Source organism: Papio anubis, chromosome 9 (assembly GCF_008728515.1).
Source record: "Papio anubis isolate 15944 chromosome 9, Panubis1.0, whole genome shotgun sequence".
Classification (NCBI taxonomy): Eukaryota; Metazoa; Chordata; class Mammalia; order Primates; family Cercopithecidae; genus Papio; species Papio anubis.
In genome coordinates this window covers 5046674-5068770 of record NC_044984.1, presented here as the reverse complement: position 1 = coordinate 5068770, position 22097 = coordinate 5046674, and the positions used below count along the sequence as shown (strand labels likewise).

At 47.5% G+C, this 22097-nt stretch overlaps 1 long non-coding RNA gene across 3 annotated transcripts; it reads right to left on the bottom strand.

The window, feature by feature from the left end:
• Nucleotides 1-9325: 9325 nt before the first annotated feature.
• Nucleotides 9326-20773, bottom strand: LOC101009458. Of its 3 annotated transcripts, none has more exons than XR_001892443.3 (5): nt 15857-20773; nt 12212-13253; nt 11298-11385; nt 11014-11127; nt 9326-9825 (listed from the first exon to the last, which is right to left on the bottom strand). It is a non-coding gene; the product is annotated as an uncharacterized LOC101009458 (long non-coding RNA). The 3 variants fall into 3 exon arrangements; XR_001892444.3 differs by lacking the exon at nt 11298-11385 and having other exon boundaries at nt 15857-16038; nt 16754-20773; XR_001892442.3 differs by lacking the exon at nt 11298-11385.
• Nucleotides 20774-22097: the final 1324 nt, after the last annotated feature.

The window sequence follows — 22097 nt, the reverse complement described above, 5'->3', positions numbered from 1 at the left end:
GCAAACTCTCTGATGCCGAGTAAAAGACCCCAAGCAGCCAATAGTATCAAGTCATAAAAATTTAAATCCAGACTTCCAGGAAGATGAAAGGTGATACGGAAGACTGAGTCATGCCACAGGGTGCCTGTCTCCTGGTCTGTGAAGGAAGAGTTTATCGTGTTTCCTTATTCTCTGGAAGCTGTCTTTCTACTCCTGAGGTCCGGTGCATGCACGGGATATTTGCAAATTGAAAGCCTGGTCTCTCATTAATCACCGCCACTTCTCATGGAGCAAGAGGCAGTGTGATTTCTCACACATAGCAATCATTTCTTTCCCTGATAAAGACAGTAATCTGGGGAAGGGCAATTATCTCAGCAGAATTACCAATCTTGCAGCGTGTCTGAAAGCACACGGTGTTCATTTGCTGCTATTTTAATGTCTGCCATCTTCCTAGTTCCTCCCCAGCCCAATGCTGAAACCCCCACCCTCCCACCCTCTTTCTTTTCTTTTTTTTTTTTTTTTTACTAATCTTGGGAAATAACTTCCTTATTTGTAGCAGACCGATGCCAATTGTGGGAATATGATATTGAAGATCATGATAAGGACTCTCACACTCTCAGCTGAGGCTTGGCCACCACCCATTGCATTTCTCAACTGAGCTTCAAAGCTTTTGTCTTTGCCGACAAAGAAATGACTGGCAAATACCCCCACGGCTGACTTCGTGAAGGACGTGGTGACTCTCAGCTCCCTGGTATTACTCTACTAAACTGGATAACACTGAAAACCAGTTACCAAGTGGTGAAGGCTGCTTTCCTAGAGCCCAGGAATAAGGCAAAACTGCAATATGTGTGTGTGTGTGTGTGTGTTTGTGTGTGTGTGTGTCTGTCTATGTTTGGGCTGAGCTGAGGAGGGCCTGGCTGCTAACATCCTCTCTGGGCAGTGTAATAAGCACTACATCGGGAGGCAGAAAACAATGGTTGAGTCCCACTGTACACCTCTGACCACGACCTACGTGGTTTGAGCAACTAATTTAGCCTGTCTAATGTTTTAACCTATAAAATGAGAAATACAACATTGAGCTCATGGTTACAATAGGGTTTGTGTAAAATAAACTGCATTTAAACTGGGGCCTATTCTGTCATCATAATAGTTAACATTTCTTGAGCTGATGTTAAATGCCCAACCTTGAACTATACCTTTCACATACCCCACAATGCCGCATCCTCAAAACAGCCCGAAGGAGTAGCTGTTACTGTTAATTCTGGTGTATAATTATGGAAACTGACTAATGCAGGTAAGCGAATTCTCGAAGGTGTCTTGAGTAGTAAACGGCAGAGCCCTGGTGGCTGCTGGTCACTGCTATGCCATTATTGGGGCGTCTCCTCTGAAGAACTGTACAGCAGAGGATGTTTTTCACTGGGGTCCTCCTGCTAACACTCCATACCCTTTTCCCACCCTGGCCTTACTTACATCAAGTACTATTCAAGGCCATTTGGAGAAAAGCCAATGACAAGGTATGAATGGCTGATAGTCCTGAAGAGTTCCCATGACATTGCTTGTTCATACATAAGAATCTCTAAAAGGCGGAATGCCTTACATCTTGTCAAACCCAAGTGACTTCAAGAGGCAGAGGTTTCAGATCTGATCGTCTATGTGACTTCTGATGGGGGAGTAGCCTATCGGCTCCTCAGCCAACCAAGACAGCTCCACCTGCTGCCTCCTGGCTTCTGTCTCAGATCTGTGCAGTCTTGTTGAGATCGGAAGGAGTGAGGTGAGAAGGAAGCTGGTGAGAGGAAAGTTAAGGCCACCAAGACTCAGGTGTGGAACATCAGAGGTTTGATTTTCAATCTCAAAGGAAGGAGCCTTTGTGGAGGCCATTAGCACTTTAGAAACACTGGAAATAAAGAAGGGTTTGCTTTTTGAGACAGAACTGATAGTCACCAGAAGCCGCAGCTGGCCCATGCCAGCTTTCGCCTCATTATGGACATTTATAAAGATTCAGGATCTCCCAGGGCCTTCCTTTGGGGGAACTCTGAGCCCCTGAGCCCATCATCGTCTCGGTATTCGCAGGAAGGAGGAGACAGGCTAGGATGAGAAGTCCAAATCTCTGAAGGAAAGGGCAGCAGTACATGGTGATGGGTGTGAAATCTGACTCTGCCAAACTTTCTGACTGTGTGACCTTGGGCAAAACACTTAGCTTACCTGTCCCTTCATTTCCTTCTCTGTAAAATGGCAGTAATCTTATTACTACTATATTAACAGTAGTAATATAACAGAGTTGCTGTAAACATTGAATTAGTTAATATTTGTAAACTGCTCAGACCAGTGTCTGGCACACAACAGGCCCTATGTGTTTATTAATAAATGAAATTTTAAAGATAGATTTCATGCCAGGAAGAGGGCCCAACACATTCCTCTTTAGAAAGACTATAAATAGAGTCAACCAAAGGACGCAGGAATTTCCTGTGAGTTAGGAAACTGTAGGGGCTATGCAGTCAGGCAGAGGGAAAGATTGCAAGCTTTGGAGTGGAAAAATCTGGATTTGAATCCCGTGACCCTATTTATGCTCTGTGTTACCTAGAGCAAGTCCTGTAACTTCTCTGAGCCTCACATCTCTCATTTGTAAGAGGAGAAGATGGCATCTAACCCATCAGGTTATCACCCAGATTGATGATAATGTGAAAAGTAACTGGGACCCCACAAACCCCAGTCACGGTTGGCTCTGTTACCATTATTCTTATCATTGTCCATCTGCCGAGTAGGAAAACTCCGGAAGGCCATGTAACCTTTGTCAGCTACTCTCTCCACTCCAGTTTTCATGCAGGTACACATACTGCCTCAGGACAGCTTTCCTTTTTTTTTTGAAACAGAGTCACCCAGGCGGGAGTGCAGTGGCGCGATCTCGGCTCACAGAAACCTTGGCCTCCCGGTTCAAGCGATTCTCTTGCCTCAGCTTCCCGAGTAGCTGGGACTACAGGCATATGCCATGACGCCCAGCTAATTTTTTGTATTTTTAGTACAGACGAGGTTTCACCATGTTAGCCAGGATGATCTCGATCTCCTGACCTTGTGGTCCACCTGCCTCGGCCTCCAAAGTGCTGGGATTACAGGCATGAGCCACCATGCCCAGCTCGTTATTATTATTATTATTATTTCTTAAGAGATGAGGTCTCATTCTTGTTGCCCGGGCTGAACTGCAGTGGTCTTGTCCCCATTTCTTACTCCAGGTTTCCAATGACTCTTTGAAGCTTGTGTATGTTGCAAGGAGGCTGTATTGGTCAGGGTGCCAACAGAAACGCAGAACCTCTAAGAGGTATGCGTAGTAAATAATCAGTTACAGGGACTTGACCCTATGCAATCATGCTGGTTGAGAGTCTCTATAAGGCTACTGTCTTTCTGTCGGATGCTGGAACACCGGGGCCCCAAGGAAGGCATCAATAACGTGGGAGAAGGCAAAGACAAGCTGGGCCCCTCAGGGCAGAATGGAGCCCGTATCTGTGTCCTCACTGCCTCCAGCCTTGAGGATGCGCTTGTCCTAAAGGGGAAGGTGGTTCCCTGTGCCCTGCAGCTAAAACGCATACCTGGTCCGGGAGTCAGAGAAGCTGGCGAAGGATTCAGGGAAAAGCAGAACATGTGCAGGCCCACCTGCTACCAGCCCTAGGGCATGAGTCACAAATGAGTGACAATGTACCTGAGTTGCAGAAGCACCTGCCCCACCTTCTGACAGTGAAAAATAACACAGCTGCTGCTTCACTTTTTTCCTTCAAATTTCAAGCAAAAAATGTCTCTTATTCCCCACTCTAACTTGGAACATGCAGGAAAAGGAATTCTGGGAAACATATTTCAGGCTGGCCCACTTGACACATTACAAAGCCGCCACAGTAATTGTTTAAAAACCTAGATGAGCCCCTTACAGTGAGTTCACATATTCACAAGCCGCAAGGTTCTCAACTCTAATATAAAAATGTAACCTTTTTATAACTGTTTCATCTATTTTGTGCCACATTCAATCCCTGCAAAGGCATTTCAAAGACAGAGGCTGGATAGTGTATACTGAGGTACTAGCCACACACATTTAGGTGTCTAATTGAAGTGTAACAGTGATTTTTTTTAGGGAACATGTAGGAAATGTATTTCTACACTAGGCTAAGAATCCTTGCTATCTGAGGCAGGCCCTAAAAGGCATCAGAATTCACAACAGAGGGGAGGAGAAAGTTATAAACATCATCTGTGACCTTGTGACCAGTTGTAGAAACCAGCTAACGGTGGAGCAGAAGGGCCAGGAGGTACCGATAATGAGGAATGAGTTACAGAAATGTGACTGTAGGCAATTGTGGAGACTGCCGGATGGTCTTTAGAAGGCTACTGTCTTCAGATCTGGTGCTGGAGCTCTGAAAGATGCACCTGTGTTTCCTTTTTGGCTCTTTGAGAATCTGAATATGCATACGTACCGTTTTCTCTTCCTCTTTTAAAAGTAGTGTGTTTTTACCTTTCTTTCCTCTGCATCTTCTCTCTTTTCCCCTCTTCTCATTCTGATCCCATCTTGATATTTTGCAACCACAGGACTGAATGGTAAGTTTGATTGCCACAGAAGCACTCTATTTGTAAAAGAAGGAGGGGAGGCGAAGACACAGGATGGTGGTAGATAGCAGAATATAGAAGCCTAATATCATTTTTTTTAGTAGGATGAGTTACATTACAAGCTAGGATTCAGTTCCAGGGTGTGTGAATTGCCCTATAAGAAGAAATTCTTTTCATCTTGACCCGGTCCATTAGGACACAGAGCCCCAGATAGGGTGTCAAGAAGACGAGGTCCCAGCCCTAGCTCTGTCACTATATTAATTCTTGACAAGTCTCTTCATTGATGGAGGCATTTTGTTCAGTTCTCAAACAAGAGTTATGAGATATTAAGGTCATCTGAAATTTGATAGACCTGTAGTTCGAAGATAGCTATGACTCAAAACTATCAATGTACTGTTGGTATAGATGTGAGGACTATTACTGGTCTCCCCTGACAAAGAGTCTCTGCTTAGCCAAACTTTAATCAGGCTTCGAACCTTCTCCTAGGTCCATCTGTGTACTCCTAGGTCTAGTTTTAGCAAATAATCTCCCATTCTTCATACCTGATCACTCTTCATTTCTAATAAGGTTCCTCATCCTCCACTGTGTTGTAACCAAAAAGCAGGTCGGTTGCTCACCACATGCAGAATCCAAAAAACAAGAGTGAGGCTTGGTACAAAAATAGTTAATTTATTCTGCAGTGAGCTTGGGGAAGGTGCACAAAACTCCTTGACTTTAAATGTGCTGCTTCACCTCTGGAGACACTTTTACAAGGTAAGGGGGAAACTGAGCGAGGGCAGGAGTTCCTCCTGCAAGCTTGGTGTCTTATCCACCAGACAGTTGAGTCGATACCTTCCTGGGCAGAAATAAGTTGGAAAAGGAGTCAAGCTGGCATGCTTTTGATATGCCCTTCCGGTGGACAAAAGTCTTGAGGCAATTCCCAGAGGGTGGAAGTTCCAGGCCACCTGCTGGAGGTGACAGTTCCCTGGCGGGTATGCTTTGGCCTGCAAATCCGCTGTCAGCTCTGGAGAAGAGATCTACCTGGGAGCACACAGTTAGAAGAACTTGCCCTGCAGGGAATGTCTGGTGAGGGGGAAGTGAAAGGTTATATTTGCATTCCTAAAGGGCTAGGTAGGAAACAGGGAAAGGAGAGAGAAGAGAAAATAATAAAAACTAATAATAACTCATTCTCTTTTTCCTAGGAAAAAAATGGGGGCACTCAGTTCAAATGTCCCTGGTGATGTATGTTCACCCTGGCCTATCTTCAGCAAGAGATCTTGAGGTCAGTTTAGCCAGAATGCCCCTACCCCAATGTTCCTTTTAGTAATTTTCCATCCACTGACCCCCACCCTGTTCCTTGGCTATATATTTCCACTTGCCCATACTATGTTCAGAGTTGAGCCCAATCTTTCTCCCCAACAGCCAGACCCCTTTGAGGTGGTCTCCATACCTTTCACAGTGGTCTTTAATAAAGTCCTCCTTATCTTGCTTTAACACATATCACTGATTAATTTTTTTTCCCTTAACATCCCTTAGATTCTTCCTCCAAGAAACCTCTCTATTAACGCTGAATGAGTTCATGGTCTATGCAAAATTTAGTTCTTAGACGTGCATAATGTTTAAAATGTGTAACATTTCATTGGTTTTTAAGAAGGGGTTTTAGACTTACAGTTGGCCACAATGCTTCGGATGTTCTGGGAATTCATGTCAAGTCCAAGAATGAGGTTGCCACAGGAAGACCTGATTCAGGGAGATTAGCAACCAGCCCCATTTTCACTTTTTTTTCTTTTTCATTTTTGTACAAAATCCTTTCACTCCCACCCTCTGACCAGACTGGCTTTTTTACTTTCCCTAGAGCAGTGGATGTGGCTAGAGGCTTTACTCTGTAAGCATTTACATGGTCCTTACAATGAAAATCAAGTCTGGTCTTTGTGTCTGGACCCCTAAGACCCAGCTCAGTGCCTAGAAGGCAGCAAACCCCCAATATTTGTGTGTTGAATGCATGAGAGGTCAACAGTGGGGTCAAGTATGCATTCATGTCAATAACGAAGACCTGATTAGCAGATCAAATAAATACTTCAATCATCCTCAGAAAAAAAGAATAACAATCCTAGACTCATCACATTATAACATTAAATTTTTATGAGTAAAAAATAGGCGTTGTAGAAAACAGGAAAATACAAAAAAATTTAAAACATCCATAATTTCGCCATCTAGTGAACATTTCTGTGTTTATATTTTATGTATAATTATTTTCAAAATAGAGATTTTCCTACATTTTTATTTAATATTGCATTGCTAAATTATTAAATATTTTTCAAGAAGGGTTTGTAGTGACTGTGTTATTATTCCATCAAGTATATTTATTAGACCAAATGTACCTCCTATCCTGATTCTATACATGAAAAACACACTAAAAAAATGGTGTGAACTGCCCGGCGTCCCTCCCACAGCCAGGAAGAGGATGAAGGTAGATTCTGAGCTCAGATGTTCTGAGAATCCAGAACTGCCTTCCTCTTGAGTGTGTCTCTAACTTTATAATGGCTCTTATGAATGGCTGATTTAAGTCACTCTTCCCTAATTTTATTCAGATGCTTTTATACACCCTACCCCCACTAAAATACAAGATTCTTGAAATCAGGGTCTTTTATTTCTCAGTATTCTATTCCCTCCTCTTCCCACCACACATCCCTGTCCATCATCTAACAGAACACCTGAAGCTTTCACACTGGGTGACCTTTAATCCTGTTTGGGAGGGTTTGAATTTCAAAAGCCCCATTAAAGCTCCCCATTTCCTTTGTAACAAACATTTTACCCAAAGAGTACTCAGGGACTGAGGACAAAAAGCAAACACTTGCTTCTTTAGAAAGATGTTCCTCCATGTATACAGAGAATTGCAAGAAAAAGAGAAAAGGAGGGTAGGAAAGGAGCAAATCAAATCATCTTTTCTTCTGATTCCTGTCTGATTCCTGGCTCCAAGAGGACTGGTCAGGCTGCAGCAGCTCTTGGGGACATGTGGTCAGCTGAGCAGACAGTGGAGTATGTACGGGGGTGGGTGGGGAAGAGTGGTCCCCACAGAATTTTGAGCCGGAAGAGGACAATGAAGGCCACTGGGAGGTGGTTGCTATCTCTCAATTTGATGTACTCTGATTTATGAGGTGATAGCCAGGAGCCCAAACCGTCAGTTGTTGTATGCGCATGGGAGACAGGGGGTGGGGGGCTGCCCCTACTTCTGTCTCTGGGACCTTCCCACCCAGTACTGTGGGCCTCCTTGTCTCTGAGCAGCAGCCCAGCCCTGCTATGTTATAAACTGAAATGTCTACCACCACCTTTCCTTGTCATTATCTTAAACAGTTCATAGAGATGAACGTCTACAATGTTAGTTAAGAATTTTGGTATTTTGGCTAAATATAAACAACTTTGGTTTATAATATTCATACAATCAGCCTACGCTGATGAAGAATACTTACAATGCACTCTTATATCAGAGGTGGAGTTGTTACATAGTAGTACAGGATAGAAAAATGAAGGGCCTTCAGTCCATTGAGAATTTCCCCCAAACTCTCTCTGGGACTCTGCCTAACACAGGCTCTCCATGGCAAAAGTCTCATTCCATTCAGACGTGACCTGGAACATATCATTTCCCTTTGTGCTGCTTTATCAGGCAGAGGCAGCCACAAAGAACTGGGCAAATATTAGTGCTAAACTGTGAAGTAACTAAATTTTCCCTTACCTTGGCTGCTAAGCAAATGAACAAACCTTATTCCTGTGTTTAAAAAATATATAAAAGTTTGCCTTAAAATAAGCACCGACCCCCCACCCCCCACCCAAAGGCACTCAACCAGTGCATGGAAAAGTGTGTGGAATGTGCTCACATCCTGCGTAAGTTAGAGGGAATTTTCTCTGAGTATTCTGTCCACAGGATGTAGCCTTGCCTGGCCTTGGGTTGATTAACTAAAAGGCCAGATGGAGACACAGTCCCCAAATAGCACTGCATAACCTTCAACAATTCTTTAATGTTCTTGACTGTTAGGCATGGCAAAATAAGGACTTACCTAGGGATCAAAAACAGCTGAAGAGCAATTATAAAGGAGAAAAATCATCATACTGGAGGCATAGAGACAGCTCCTAGGCAAACTGCTTTCGAGAAACCCATCCTGTTCTGGGTTTGAACAGCTCACCCAATATTTGCTTCTGCCATAGTATCTTAGTCATAAGACAGGACCCCTTTGCTGGTCCTCAGTTTCCCTCCCTGTGAAGAAGATGGGTGTGCCCCATTTCTTCTTTTGTCCCATTTATTTTTGGAAGCTCTTGGGGAACATGTATTCAGAGATTTCTCAGTGGGCTACCATGTCTCCCATCAGGACAGAAGAATTATTGATACCAGTGGCTTTTATTTGCCAATGTGGGACTTTCAGAGACTTACAGATGAGACAGGCAAACAACACAAATGGAGAGAAACCCAAATGGAAACATGCGTTATATATGAAAACAAGTATTCAGACATGTGCACCTGGCCCTCTCCCACTCCCCATGCACATACACAGAATCACACAACTCTACAAATACACACGCAGACGTGAACAGACAAAAATATATGCAGGGCTATTTACACAGCCACACCTGAAATCAAACAGACCCACACCCACTCTTGAATATTCTCCATCACAATTTCCCACTATAAAGTTAGAGATCAAGCCAACCTTGACCTCTTTCCTACTCGCAGCCCTCTTCTTCACCAAGGTTATGAGTGCAGTCATGGGATCCAAGGATCCAAACACACACGTTTGTTGAGATGTTTATTAAAATTCCAGGTGTGGGGAACATTCAGAATAAGAGAGTCCCTCTCGTGGGGGGTTCAGGTCTAGCAGGGGAAGGAGATGCACACAAAGCTACAAAGTCACATGGGAAGTGCTCTAACTGAAGTGAGCACAGGAAGTTGGACCTATTTCTTTGATCCTGAGATCTGGACAGAAAACAATCCTCCTCCTTGCTTCAGAGGATACAATGGAAACCCAGAGGAATCTGCTCGGCACCAGTAAGCTGGAAGCCACGCTGCCTTCCACCCAATTCTCTGTGGGGACACTGTGCTGGTTTCAGTCCCTGGGTCCTGCCCTTAGTTCAGCCTGTCTTGCTTGCCCCTCAGGTGTGTCTGGTGGTAGAAGTTGAGGAAGAGAATGAGGAAGCTGAGGGCTTACAGGAGCACAGATGTGTTGAACCATCAGGGAAGGGGCACTTGGTGAGGAGACTGTAGGAAGAGGGGGCAGCAGTGGCCACAAACTGACCCTGGGCAAAAGAAAGCGTGAGAAGAAAGAGAGGGGAGAGCAGTCAGTTCTTTCCACCCCATGATCCCAAGAATCTTCTTGACTCTTCTCCTGGTCCTGGTTGCCCCAATTCCCCCATCCAGCCATGTCATGGTGGTCCTGATGATAAACTCAGTATATCCAGAGCCCCATATGGGACACTTCAGGCTGTCATCACCATCTGGGGGGCAGTGGTGTTCCCAAAACTGCAAGACATCAGGCACCTGGAGGGTGCAATCAGTGATCACAGACTCACAGGATATTAATGTTTAGAGGTCATCTGGCTGAGGCCCTCATTTTATAGATAATGACATTGAGACCTGAGCATGGAAGCCACTTGCTCAAAGTCCCACACTGTGCCAGTGAGTTAGGGTTGGTTCCAGGATCATAAGATGGCTACTGAGGTCCTTGCAAGTTGGGAAGCTAAGGAAGATCTAAGGATGAGAGAGCTTGTTTATGGGCAGATGCCAAGTCACTGGTATAGACTGACAAGTCAAGAATAGAACCAAGGGTTCAGCCAAGGCCCCTGGAGCCAATGGGATCTCCTTACCAACTGTAGGGTGGTAAGATATCATTTCCACCAGAAGTAGGGCCACATAGGAGGCCACAACCTAGCCAGTCCATAATACAGATACATGAAGACATGGATCAAAGAATTAAGCATCCCTATGAAGAAGGCTGCAGAGTAGGGTGTGGGACGATAAAGGAAAATAAGTGCAGCTGGGCTTAGCTGTGGTGTGGGAGTTCTCTTTGATGTTTCAATCCTCCAAGCTGCAGAGAGCACCTCTGCAATCTCTACAGAAAATCCCTGGAGAGACCTTATCCTGCAGAGGTCCGGCATGAGCCATCTGAAGTCGTGATGATGGAGGGCTGGAGTTATTGAGATGCTAAATGAGAATATTTCTACTCCCTTTGTGTTCTGTGGGCTGATGGCTATGATGAGCATCTCCCAGCAGCCACCTCCCCATCCCAGAGATGGGTAGCCCAGGAGCTCTAAGGAGCCACATGGACAAATGGGAGCAGAGGTCTGGTCTCATGGCCTCAGGGAAGGGAAAAGTTAGAGACCAGCCATAATATTCCAGGGATGCAGGTCTCCTGAGCTGGGACTCAGCCCAGCAGACCTGCCTTACAAGGGCCTGGGGCAGGGCTGTCCACAGCACGCATCACTTACCTGGCTGCCTGCTACGTATTTGACTCCAGCCCACCCATCAGAGGGCATGGTGCCATGATGGTAGAGATGCAGGAAGGTGGGCTGCTCTGGCTTCATTCATAAAATAAAGAACACCTGGAGAGGAGGAAGAGATGGAGTCATCTCTGGAGGTCTCCTTCCTCTAGACTTCTCTCGGGGCCTCAACTACCCCTTAGAGTGGGACGGGCTAATTCTACCTGTTTTACTGAAGGAGCGACTAAAACTAAAGGGAAATAACAATAGTCAAACACCAATCTATGACCTACCGTGTGCTTTAATTGAGGCCTTTGAAATTCAAACTCTCGCAGGATCTAAGGTCTCATAGTGTGAAAGCTTCAGGTGGTCTTCTAGATGCTGGGCAGGGATGTGTGGTGGGAAGAGGAGGGAAGAGAACACTATTCTATTTTGTGTGTATAAAATAATCACTGAAATACCACATAATTGTATGTAGTTTATACTTCTACTACTTCCATTTTTCAGGATAAAAAAGGCACAGAAAGGCTAAGTAACTTGCCCAAAGGCACACAACTTATAGGTGGCCAAACTGGGATCAGAACAGTCTGGCTTCAGAGACTGGGTTCTTTCCAATGTCCGATCCTTGCCCCCCCCAGGGCACCGGGGTAAGAATTCAGGTGTTGAACCGTCAGCCCAAGATCCAGACACCTACACCACACATTCCCATGTGATCTCTGCTCAGCTCATTTTGGCAAGAGACTGAGAAGAAAGAGCCCCCTCTTTTCATCACCAACCACACCAACATTATGCTCTTGCCCCACCCTGCTTAATCCCACAAGCCCCCTGGCCTCACCAGCAAGGTTTCTTCTCATTAACATGGAAGGATGGCTTTTGTTGTCTGATGACCCTTGCTATATCATGTCAGTTTTAAAGTTTGTTTAATTTTCCATTTTAATTGTACCTGGAACCTGGCTACTCATGGAGCAAATGCTTACTCCTACTTCTGCAGATAGAAAGCAGGGACCATGGGAGCCGGTGGAAGGGGACGCTACCTCAGTGGCTGGGCGTCCTCCCTCAGCCAGGTACCGGACCAAGGCTTTGCTCTGAAATTAGTCTCTGGCATGACTGCCTGGGCAAACCCAGAGAGCATTCTTGCTGGGAGAGTCAGACACCGCCCCAGATTTGGCTGACGGATATACAGGAGCCCATGAGTCCGGGATCTTACCTGTCAAGCAATTCAACGGCCTTTGGAAAGAGGCACCAGCAGCACACGCTCGCCATCTGCTGGACAGGACGGGGAAGTTCCATCAGATTGCAGTCCGGCTGGTGCCACAGCTTGTCCCACCTGGGCTGAGTTCAGCCCCAAATCCTCACTGTTCTATGCACCGCTGATTCCACAGTGCCTACCTGTCCGCAGAAAGATGCCTGTTCGCACAGGCAAAAAGGGGAGAAGCTATTGGTGTGACCACAGAAGGACTCCCCAAATGTGCCCCAGCCCAGAACCCTGGAATCTAATGAGCATGTGGGCATCTTGTTTGTTGAAAGAAGATTCTTCATCAGTGTGCCTGGGGTGGAGTACAGCTTCTGCATTTCCAACCAGCTCCCAGATGATGCTGATGCTGCCGGCCCAAGGATCATACTTTGAGTCACAGGACTTGAGCCCATCACCAACATCCAGTGACTCAACATCCATATCACCTGGTGACAAGCCTCAGCCACCTGGTGACAGGCTTCAGCTGGAGTCTTCTGTTACAAGGAAGCCTTTTGTTCTGCTTCTAGTTGAAACAGAGAACAGCTAACAGTGATGAAATCACTACCACTTAGCTACCACTCAGTGTGTGCTGGCCCCTGTGCTAAACATTTCCATATATTGTCTGTCATATATTATCTGATTCCATCTTCTTTCAATCATTTCCCTTTATCAAAGAGGTGTTATTATCTCAATTTTATAAATAAGAAAATGGAGTCCTAGAAGAGTTAGGTGTGCCACCGAGTCGCACAGCAAGTAACTGGCAGAGCTGAGATTCAAACTGAGGTCCAAGGTTATCTGACTCCAAAGCCTGCACATAACCAGCCAGTCCCCTGTCTCTCATCAAAAGGCTCAGGTGATACCTCCTTGACCTCTGATTGTTATGAAGTTGTCCCTCCTAACCCTCTCCAGGCTTGCTTCCTGCTCCCTGCCATAGCCTCATTCCATGCTCACTCCATCTGTAGTCCACTGGCTGGCAGAAGTAGCTGCAGTTAGCCAGCAGCGGGGTGGCCATGACCTGAGAGGAAGAAGAAAGAGGAAAAGATCGAGTCACAAAACCTGTTCCCACCACGGTGAACCCCGACTGGCTCGGGCTCCCGAACACCACCACCCCAATGCAACCTCTGCTGACATTTGGTGAACAACTGCTAATAAACTCCATGGGGTGGTGAGATCAGAGGCGCAACTTGTATGCATCTTGCTGGTATCTAATTTTTTAATGTGGGCAAATATAGGCTACAACGCCATCCTGGGTGCCTACTATGCATGAAAGCCTGAGATAGGTGCTGAGGACACCAAGGCGGTCCACACGTCCGCCCTGCCCCAAGGAACTCGAAGCCTGGCTGAGGATGTGGAAAAAAATTCTAACCTTACAGGTTGGTGCTAGAGGAAGAGTAGGAGGTAGCAGGTGTTCCAGGAGTCGGATCAAAGAATGAGGAGACTTTGGGCAGACAGAGGAGAGGGAGTGGGAGTTTCATGCCGGGACAAGTGTATGTGGTACCTGGACCTGGGGGCCTAACTAGGAGATTAGCAGGACTGGTGTGGAGGCTCTGACCAAAGGAGAAGCAGGCCACAGAATTGGAGAGACCGAATTGTGAATAAAGGGTCTTGAAGGCTGTTGTAAGAAGCCTGAATTTTATCATGTATTGATTTATTTGACAATAACGTGTTGAATGGTACTAAGCACTTCTCCATGCTGGGCGCTGTTCTGAGCACTGGATCACGTTGATAAAACCAAACAGATAGAAATCTCTACCTTGGGGGACTTGGCATTCTGGCCACATATGCAAAAGGACCTACTGAGGGTTCTGAGCAGGAAGCTGACTGTGAGCGTGGCAGAGTTTTCAAGGGATTGGGGTGGCAGGAGAGTGCCTAGTTGCCATAATTAAATGACAAATTCTCTAGCGCATGCCTCACGTCTCATGAGTTATTCGTAGCCCTCATGTGCTACCAGATAGTATGCTGGGTCTGTCTTTAAACAGATAAATAAGACAGGGGTCCTGCCTTTGAAGCACTTGCTGTTTGGGAGGGAAGAAAGGCACATATGAAAGTGGTGACACAGCTGGAGAAAGACCACAGTCGGTGAGGGGTCAGTATATCCTTAATAGGCTCCTAACGTGGGGGAGGTGTCTGCAGGGTTTGCCAATTCCTACAGTGTAAATACTGCCACCACGGTGGAGGGACTTCAAGTTATTTCACACAAAGTCACTGAACATGAAGTTGCGGGGAGACCCACACCTGGTGCTCACCCGTGGGTGGAGTGGCTCCAGCCCATCTCAGAGGGTCCAGGACTGTACCAAGAGCTGGGAATGGCCAAGCAAGGAAACAAATAACCTGGCCTTAGAGGAGTCAGGGAAAGCTTCTTGTGAGGCGACAGCTGACCTGAATCTAAAGGATGTGCAGGAATTTGTCAGGAGACTGGGGGACAAGAGCACTTCTGGCAGAAAATCAGTGATGTGCCCAGGCCTGAGGACTTGCTGAGCATGGCTGTGTGGGCTGGCGAGCAGGCCTGTGCTGGATGAGTGTGGTGTGCAGGGCTGCTGAGAGCCTGTAGAGGGAGACGAGGTGGAGAGGAAGACAGGGCCAGAGAGGACTCCAGAGGGCTTCCTGTGCCCATGAAGGGGTTTAGCCTCAGCCTCTGCGGGATGGGAAGCATCAGAGGCTCCCAGCAGGCCATGGCACCACCCTCCCTGTGCTTGTAGTAGCTGAGAAAGGAAGAGACGAAGAGGAGTTGGAAGAGGTGTGGCTGTCCGGACCTGCTTCTTCCGTCTCCTCCCCGTTACCTCACCAACAGGTGGAAGAGTTGGAGGAGGAGGCTGCAAGTGGTGCAGTCAGGGTGCCTGGTTTGCACTCTGCCTCTGTGCCTTGCCACCTGCTAAGCTACTTAACCCCTCTGCGTCTCAAACAGTGCTATCATGAGAATTAGATGAGCCGATCCTCGTAAAGTGCCTGCACCAATGCCTTGCCTGTAATCGGCATGGGAACACATCTGTGATGATCATTACCACCTCTGAAAAGCTTTTCCTGACATCCTAACCCCTGGCCCAGATACTGGGTTGCTGCCCCACCCTCCCTGCCCCTGGTGCATGATGCATCCTCTCTGTTGCCCACCCAACACACACTGCATTGCAACCGCCTGTGCCCACACCTGTCTCCACTCTAGACTGTGAGCCTCTGGAGGGCAGGGAGGCCTTATCCAACAGGGATTCTGCAGGCCACAGCACAGCCTGGCATGAAGCATATATTGGATATACACCTGCTCAATGACTGTTTGCAAGGTCTCGAAGGAATACCAGATTTGGGGCTCAGAAAACCAGGCAGAGATGAACAGAGCCCAGGTAGAAACAGGAGATGGGGGATCCACATGAGGTGGGAGGGATAAGGAATTCCACTCTAGCTTGCCACTGACCTGTACTCTCTCATGTAAGGAAATGAAGGGTGGAAGTTTGTAACAAGGATTGAGCAGCCAAAGAAGGCACAGAATCCCAGCTCCTGCGTGTGACCCCATCAAGAAGGCTTTTCAATTTTCTACGTAGGAATATTATGGTTCTATTTATCCCTTGGTCACCCCTCCAAAAAAGATCCTAGAACTCTCCAGGAACCCCCGCCCACCAGTCTTACCTCCCAGAGGCACCCTAGGAGAACCACCAGGCCCAGGTTGTAGGCAGCGAGTGCTGTGCCAGCCCCAGAGCCTCCTGTTGGGACATGAAGCAAGGCGTGGCGCCACCAGGAGAAGATAGAAGACATGGAGGAGGGTGGCAGGGAGTGGCAATGCACCAGGAGCCAGGAATCCATCCTCAAGCCTGGATAAGCAGAGGAGAAGTGACCGCCGGGCCAGCCACACTGCCCATTCACCCCCAGTCCCTCCCCATAGGAACTCCCAAGGCCTTGTTCATCCAGCCCTTGTTCCCAGAAAGCCTGGTACAGAGGCTGGCTGAGGAAACAAATGAACGCTCCCACTGGATGGCATTATCCTCCGCCTCTGCTTTCTAAGGCCCAGGTGTATTTATTCCCGAGCTTTTCCAGGGCACTGGCCATTGTGAGCACCTGTATGTAGAAGCAGGATTTGGGTCTTGTCCAGACAACCACCTCATCTACTTCCCCTTCCCCTCCTCGGCAACACGGTTGACTGAGAGTCCACAAACTAAAGTTCCTCAGTCTCTCCCATATGACCCCCAGCTATGGGGTTGCCCCAGCACTCCTGCCTTTGGACACTGGACCACCACCTACCATGCACTTTGGGGAGCCTCCATTGGCCATAACTTTGTGCTAATCCTCATACCTTTTGCTGCTCTACTTGGGATTTTCAGCTTTTGGCGGTGGCTTCCAGATTGCAGAGTACAAGGGACATGGATGCGGCTACTATGCAGCAAGAGGGGGACAGAGGGACAGAGAGGCCCGAACACTTCCCCTTTCCCTCCTCTCTCGCTGCACAGTGCCTGCCCCTCCTAAGCATCCCTGGCTCCTCCCACTTCTCACGGGGCTCAGCCTCACCCAGTCCTCCACAGTTTGACTTACACCTCCGGCTTCTCCCAGGCTCCTCTGGGCAGCGAAGAAAGTGGCTCTGGCTGCTCCCGTGTTGTCAGCTGGCGGTGGGTTTGAGCGAAGGGTCCTCTGGGCTCCAGGGTGCAGGGCGTGACCCATGGGTGACCCCACCCTCCCAGAAGCTCTCTACTCCTGTGCTGTGATCTGTTGTTGACCCCAACCCCAGCCTCTATACACATGCGCACACACACAGGCACTCACACATACACACGCACACATGCACACATGCATACACACACAGTTATTGAGAACAGGGAGCTGAGGCCGCCGTCCAGGCCCTGGCTGGGCTCCCTGCCATTCTCATGGCCCAAGGGAGAAAGAGAACAAGAGGCAGTGGGGGTGGGAGGAGAGCACTCCAAGGGCAAAGACAATGGTAGCAGCTCTGGAGAGGGGATCGGGGAGCACCCACAACCTCAGAGCCTCCCTGTGGCCTGTGGCCCACACTCTTCCCTCAGAGCAAGGACCACCCTATCAGAGACTTGGATGGGCATGTAGAGGACACGTGTCTCTCCTGCCTCCACCAGGATAGGCCACTCCTCGTGCCTCAGATTTCGATCTTCCTCTTCCATCCCTCTTTCCTACTGTTAAGGAGTAAGCGTTTATCTTTCTTAATCTGCTAAGTCTGCACCCCTCCTCTAGCTCCCCCTCAACAACAGGCCAAGGAGTATAGGGGATTGAGAACCCCAGATCCAGGCAGCCCTCTTCCCCACACCTGCCTCTATCCACCTGTGTTGATAGGAGACAGTTACAATGGCCATTCGTCCAAATAACCTATCTTAGGCACATCCTTTCCCTCTTTATGAGATAAAGGAAAAGAACTAACTTTAGAAGCCAGATCCCTGAAGGAAGGGGCCTGGCAGTAAGACTCTGGGTCTTATTCCACAGTGGAGAAAGAAGTCCTAGAACCAGCCTCTTTAGAATAGAGTGCCCCAGTTTCTCCTTCTGACAAGATGGCACGCTGTGGTCTTGTCTGTGTAAGCCCGGATTGTCCATGCTCACAGACAACAGGGTTAAGAGATCTGAAGAACTAGAAGAGGTAAAGGTAGGTTAGAAGCATGGTGGGCCACACACACTAGCTACACGTGTGTACATTTGCACATGCTACCAAAGGCCCTCACTCTGCCCTGCCCTTGACTCTATCGGGAAAAATTCCCAGCTGGTTTCAGTTAGAAGATAAGCCCTCCTACACTGTCATATCTAATTTTCCATAGAATCAAGTTGAAATTATTCCACTAGGGCTTCAAGGCTGCCCGTACTGTAGCCAGACCACCCCCCCGATATCCCCTCTGATCTTCTGTCAGAAGCAGAGATCAATGTGCTGCCTCTGCCACCTCCATGAACCCGGTCTCCCTGCCCTCTCTGACATGCACACATCCATGTCTACTTCTCTGGCTTTTCCACACTTCCTTCTCCACTGACTGTTCAAACCCAGCCGTCATCCTTGCTGCCCTGAAGTCCCTCCTCAGCCACAAAGCCTCCCAGTCCTCTTTCCCAACTCCCCGCAGGACTAGCACGGTCTGTACCCAGAGTGTAGCCCGTAAGTTTGGTCTTCCAGAGTAAAAGGTAAACTCCCTGTGGGACATGACCACTCACTGCACTTCACAAATTGATGGAAACATCGGGAAAACCCTAGGGTGATGTGTCAGGAAAATGAAAACCATCTAGCTCAAAGCTTTGGCCGTCACTCTGCTGGTAACTCTCCCCTGTGTCTTCATAAAACCATCCCTCATGTGCAGACAGCACCTTACAACCGATATGGGAAACTCTTGGGAAGTACCCTATATAGCACCTGAGAGGCTGGGTGCCACCTTATTCCCCGGAAGCAGCTCAGATCAAGAGAATGGGGCTGTGAATTTCAGGCCAGTTGCACCACAGCCAAGTGCTCTTTCTCCGAGCTCAGCCACATCACACAGCCGCTGGGAAGGCGGAGGCCACTGATCCCCTGTGACCGCCCCCTATTATAGGCCCTTTGGGCTTATAGATCAGATAGATTAGGGAGAAGTTTGTCTACCAACATCCTGCAGCTGTAAAATAAGATCATGACTGCATGCTACCATAGATTCCTTCTGACCCAAGCAAAACAACAAAAGGACTCCAAACCTCATTCCTTTCCCTCCTCAGCCCACCACGCTCACAGAACCCTGGCTGCAGCTCAGCCATCTGCTCCCACTGCAGGGTGAGCTAAGCCACTGTAAGGCCATGAGATGAGACAGGCTGGCTCACCTGAGGGCAGAGGGCTGGGAATTGTGTGGGCAAAAACTGACACTGCAAGGGGTAGTGTATTTATACACCCACAACATAATGACGGCTGACATTTACTCCCAGACCATGTGCCAAACGCCATTCTAAACACCGTACGCATGCTAACACATTTTCTCCTCACAACAATCCCATGAGGTAGGTTATTAGCACCTATTTCTGCAGATGGGAAAACAGGCACAGAGAAGTTAAGTAACTTATCCAGTATCACAGCAATAAGTAGCAGGGCCAGGATTCAAACCCAGACAGTTCGGTTTGGAGCCCAGACACTTAAAAGTGCATTGTGCTGTCTCTTCAGTCTCTTAGTGTATCGTGGTTTGTTTTATTGGAATGAAAAGAGCCAAAAGAGTGGTCTCGATGAACAAGAAGAGGAAGCCCCAATTTATCCGATTCAAAATAACTTCCCTACTGGCTTCCACAAGAGTCCTGCGCAAGTAGCAGTAAAAACCAACATTCTTTCCTGCCTCCCTTCATTCCTCTAGTTCTTCCCTCCCTCCCTCCTTCCTTTCTGATGTCCATCCTTTTGCCTAGATCGGACAAGGGATTTTCAGATGTTTGAGATTCCGAGCAAAGGTGCCTCATCAGGCCTCACCAGTCTCTGCGTGGGGAAAGAGAAGCCCTAAGAAAATGGTCAGCCGTTCCCCCTCTGAAACAATGACCCAGCGCCCTGCTTTCTGTGTGCTTGTGCAAGATTTAATTGGACTAGAAGAGTACCACTGCTTTTTATAAGTTATTGAACATGACTGGTATAGATAGTGAAGATGAAGCTGGATAATTTGGGCTGTGACACTTTGTCGTGTACTGGCAGGAGTGCTGGCCTCCTCTGCCATCTTCCGAGAGGGACGTAGCAGTCATAATGGGATCTTTCCTTTCTCCACTGGAGGGGCGTTATCCAGGGCACTGCCCTCTGCCCCCACAGGTCCTTCATATCAGGACCGCGGACAATATATTTCTCACTGTCAAAATTAGGAAGGGCCCTACCTCTCAGGGCCAAATTAGTAGGCTTTCGAGTCATAATAGAGAGATTTTCAGGTGCTAATCTCATCTTTAATTTTATTATATTTTTTACATATTATGTTCCTCTGACATAATTTAGTTTATCCTTCTGTTTCGTTATTATTGGAAGTAGCCTGGAAATTTTTACTGAGTGACATGCAGAGGTTGTCAACATAAATAAATACGCATGTATTAAAGCAGTTTTCAAGCATCTATCTTTTGCTGTGGATTAAATGGCTTATGCAGAGTCACAACCAGTTAAAGGAGTGAAGCCAGGTTAAAGCACAGACCACCCACCCTGTTACACAGCCTCTAAAACCTGCCTCTGTGCACAGTCATTGCACACTTGGTTCTGCTCATTTCGCAGGAGTCCCTTAACCACATGTTACTCTAGTCTCTTTAAGCTGAAACACATTTCTCAGTCACAACTCTGGGCAGCTATTTCCCAAACTGAAGAACTTATTCCTGAATGTCATCGTCCAGAAGACAAGATGAAATGTGTATGTGCAAGTGTGTGTGTGCGTACACATTCCTGTGTGTGTTAACACAATGTCCTTCAAGTTGCTTTCTCTATTTTTGTCTCTATTTACCTTGATCAGTTCTACTTGTCCCAGTCACGCCCATTTCTGTCTACTTTTCTTGCTCGTGTTCTCCCTTTCTTTGAACATCACACACTGGGTCCTATTGTGGGGAGGGGGTAGCGGGGAGGGATAGCATTAGGAGATACACCTAATGTAAATGATGAGTTAATGGGTGCAGCACAGCAACATGGCACATGTATACATATGTAACAAACCTGCACGTTGTGCACGTGTACCCTAGAACTTAAAGTATAATAATAATAAAAAAATCGGCCTGGTGCGGTGGCTCAAGCCTGTAATCCCAGCACTTTGGGAGGCTGAGACGGGCGGATCACGAGGTCAGGAGATCGAGACCATCCTGGCTAACACGGTGAAACCCCGTCTCTACTAAAAAATACAAAAAAAAAAAAAAAAAACACACAAAAAAAAACTAGCCGGGGAGGTGGCAGGCACCTGTAGTCCCAGCTACTCAGGAGGCTGAGGCAGGAGAATGGCGTAAACCCGGGAGGCAGAGCTTGCAGTGAGCTGAGATCAGGCCACTGCACTCCAGCCCGGGCAACAGAGCAAGACTCTGTCTCAAAAATAAAATAAAATAAAATAAAATCAAAATCAAAAAAAAAAAAGAAAGCAAAGTGGCAGAAATGAGAACTAGAGGAAGATCAGGCCTAACAGGAAATGAAGGAACAGTACTGTACAGCCGCTACTGGGGACAGAGGAGGGAGGGGAGCAAAAACCCAGTATTACCAGCAAAGGAAAGACATTCTCTTTGGTAGAGGAGTTGAGGGAGCAGGGGAAGCTGTGCAATGGTGTGTGATGGGGAGAGATGTTTTATTAATAGGATACCCCAATATGCTTCAAGGTATCTCATCTGCCAGTCAGCCGAGCTGCTCCCTGAACCCAAGGAAACCTGACATGATGCATGTCCCCACAATCCTTCAGGCCGTCCTTCCTCTGTGCTAGGGGGAGCAGCCCCAGGCTTTGCAGGTCAAAATTGGCAAACAAAGAGCTCAGTCCTGGCCTCATTTCTTATTTTGCCCCGAGATGCTCCCAGCTCTTGATGCATCGTGGGGACCATGCAGAGGACAGGCTGCACCCCTGTGGCCACTGGCAGCCTTCTCCTCTCCAATCAAGCTGATAAGAGAGCTAATTGTAAGAATGGCTCACAGGTGCCTTGGCCGGCACTCCTGCCAGCCTCATGGATGCAATAATGGGTCTTTGTGCAGCGTGGGCCATTACTAACAAGGATAACTAAATCATTCATTTCATTAACAACGGGCTTTGGCAGATAATTGTGCAAGAGGCAATTATCAGCAATGCATGTTCCAGGAAGGAGCGTGGTCGCTGATTTTCCACAGAGCCGCCAGGAGAAATATGAGACAAGGTTGAAACCACCACTGGGCCCTCAACCCCAGGATAGCCACTCTTTAAAGCCTGTGGCTTTATGGCTTTATGGTCAGAACTGGAGATAGAGAGAGAGAGAC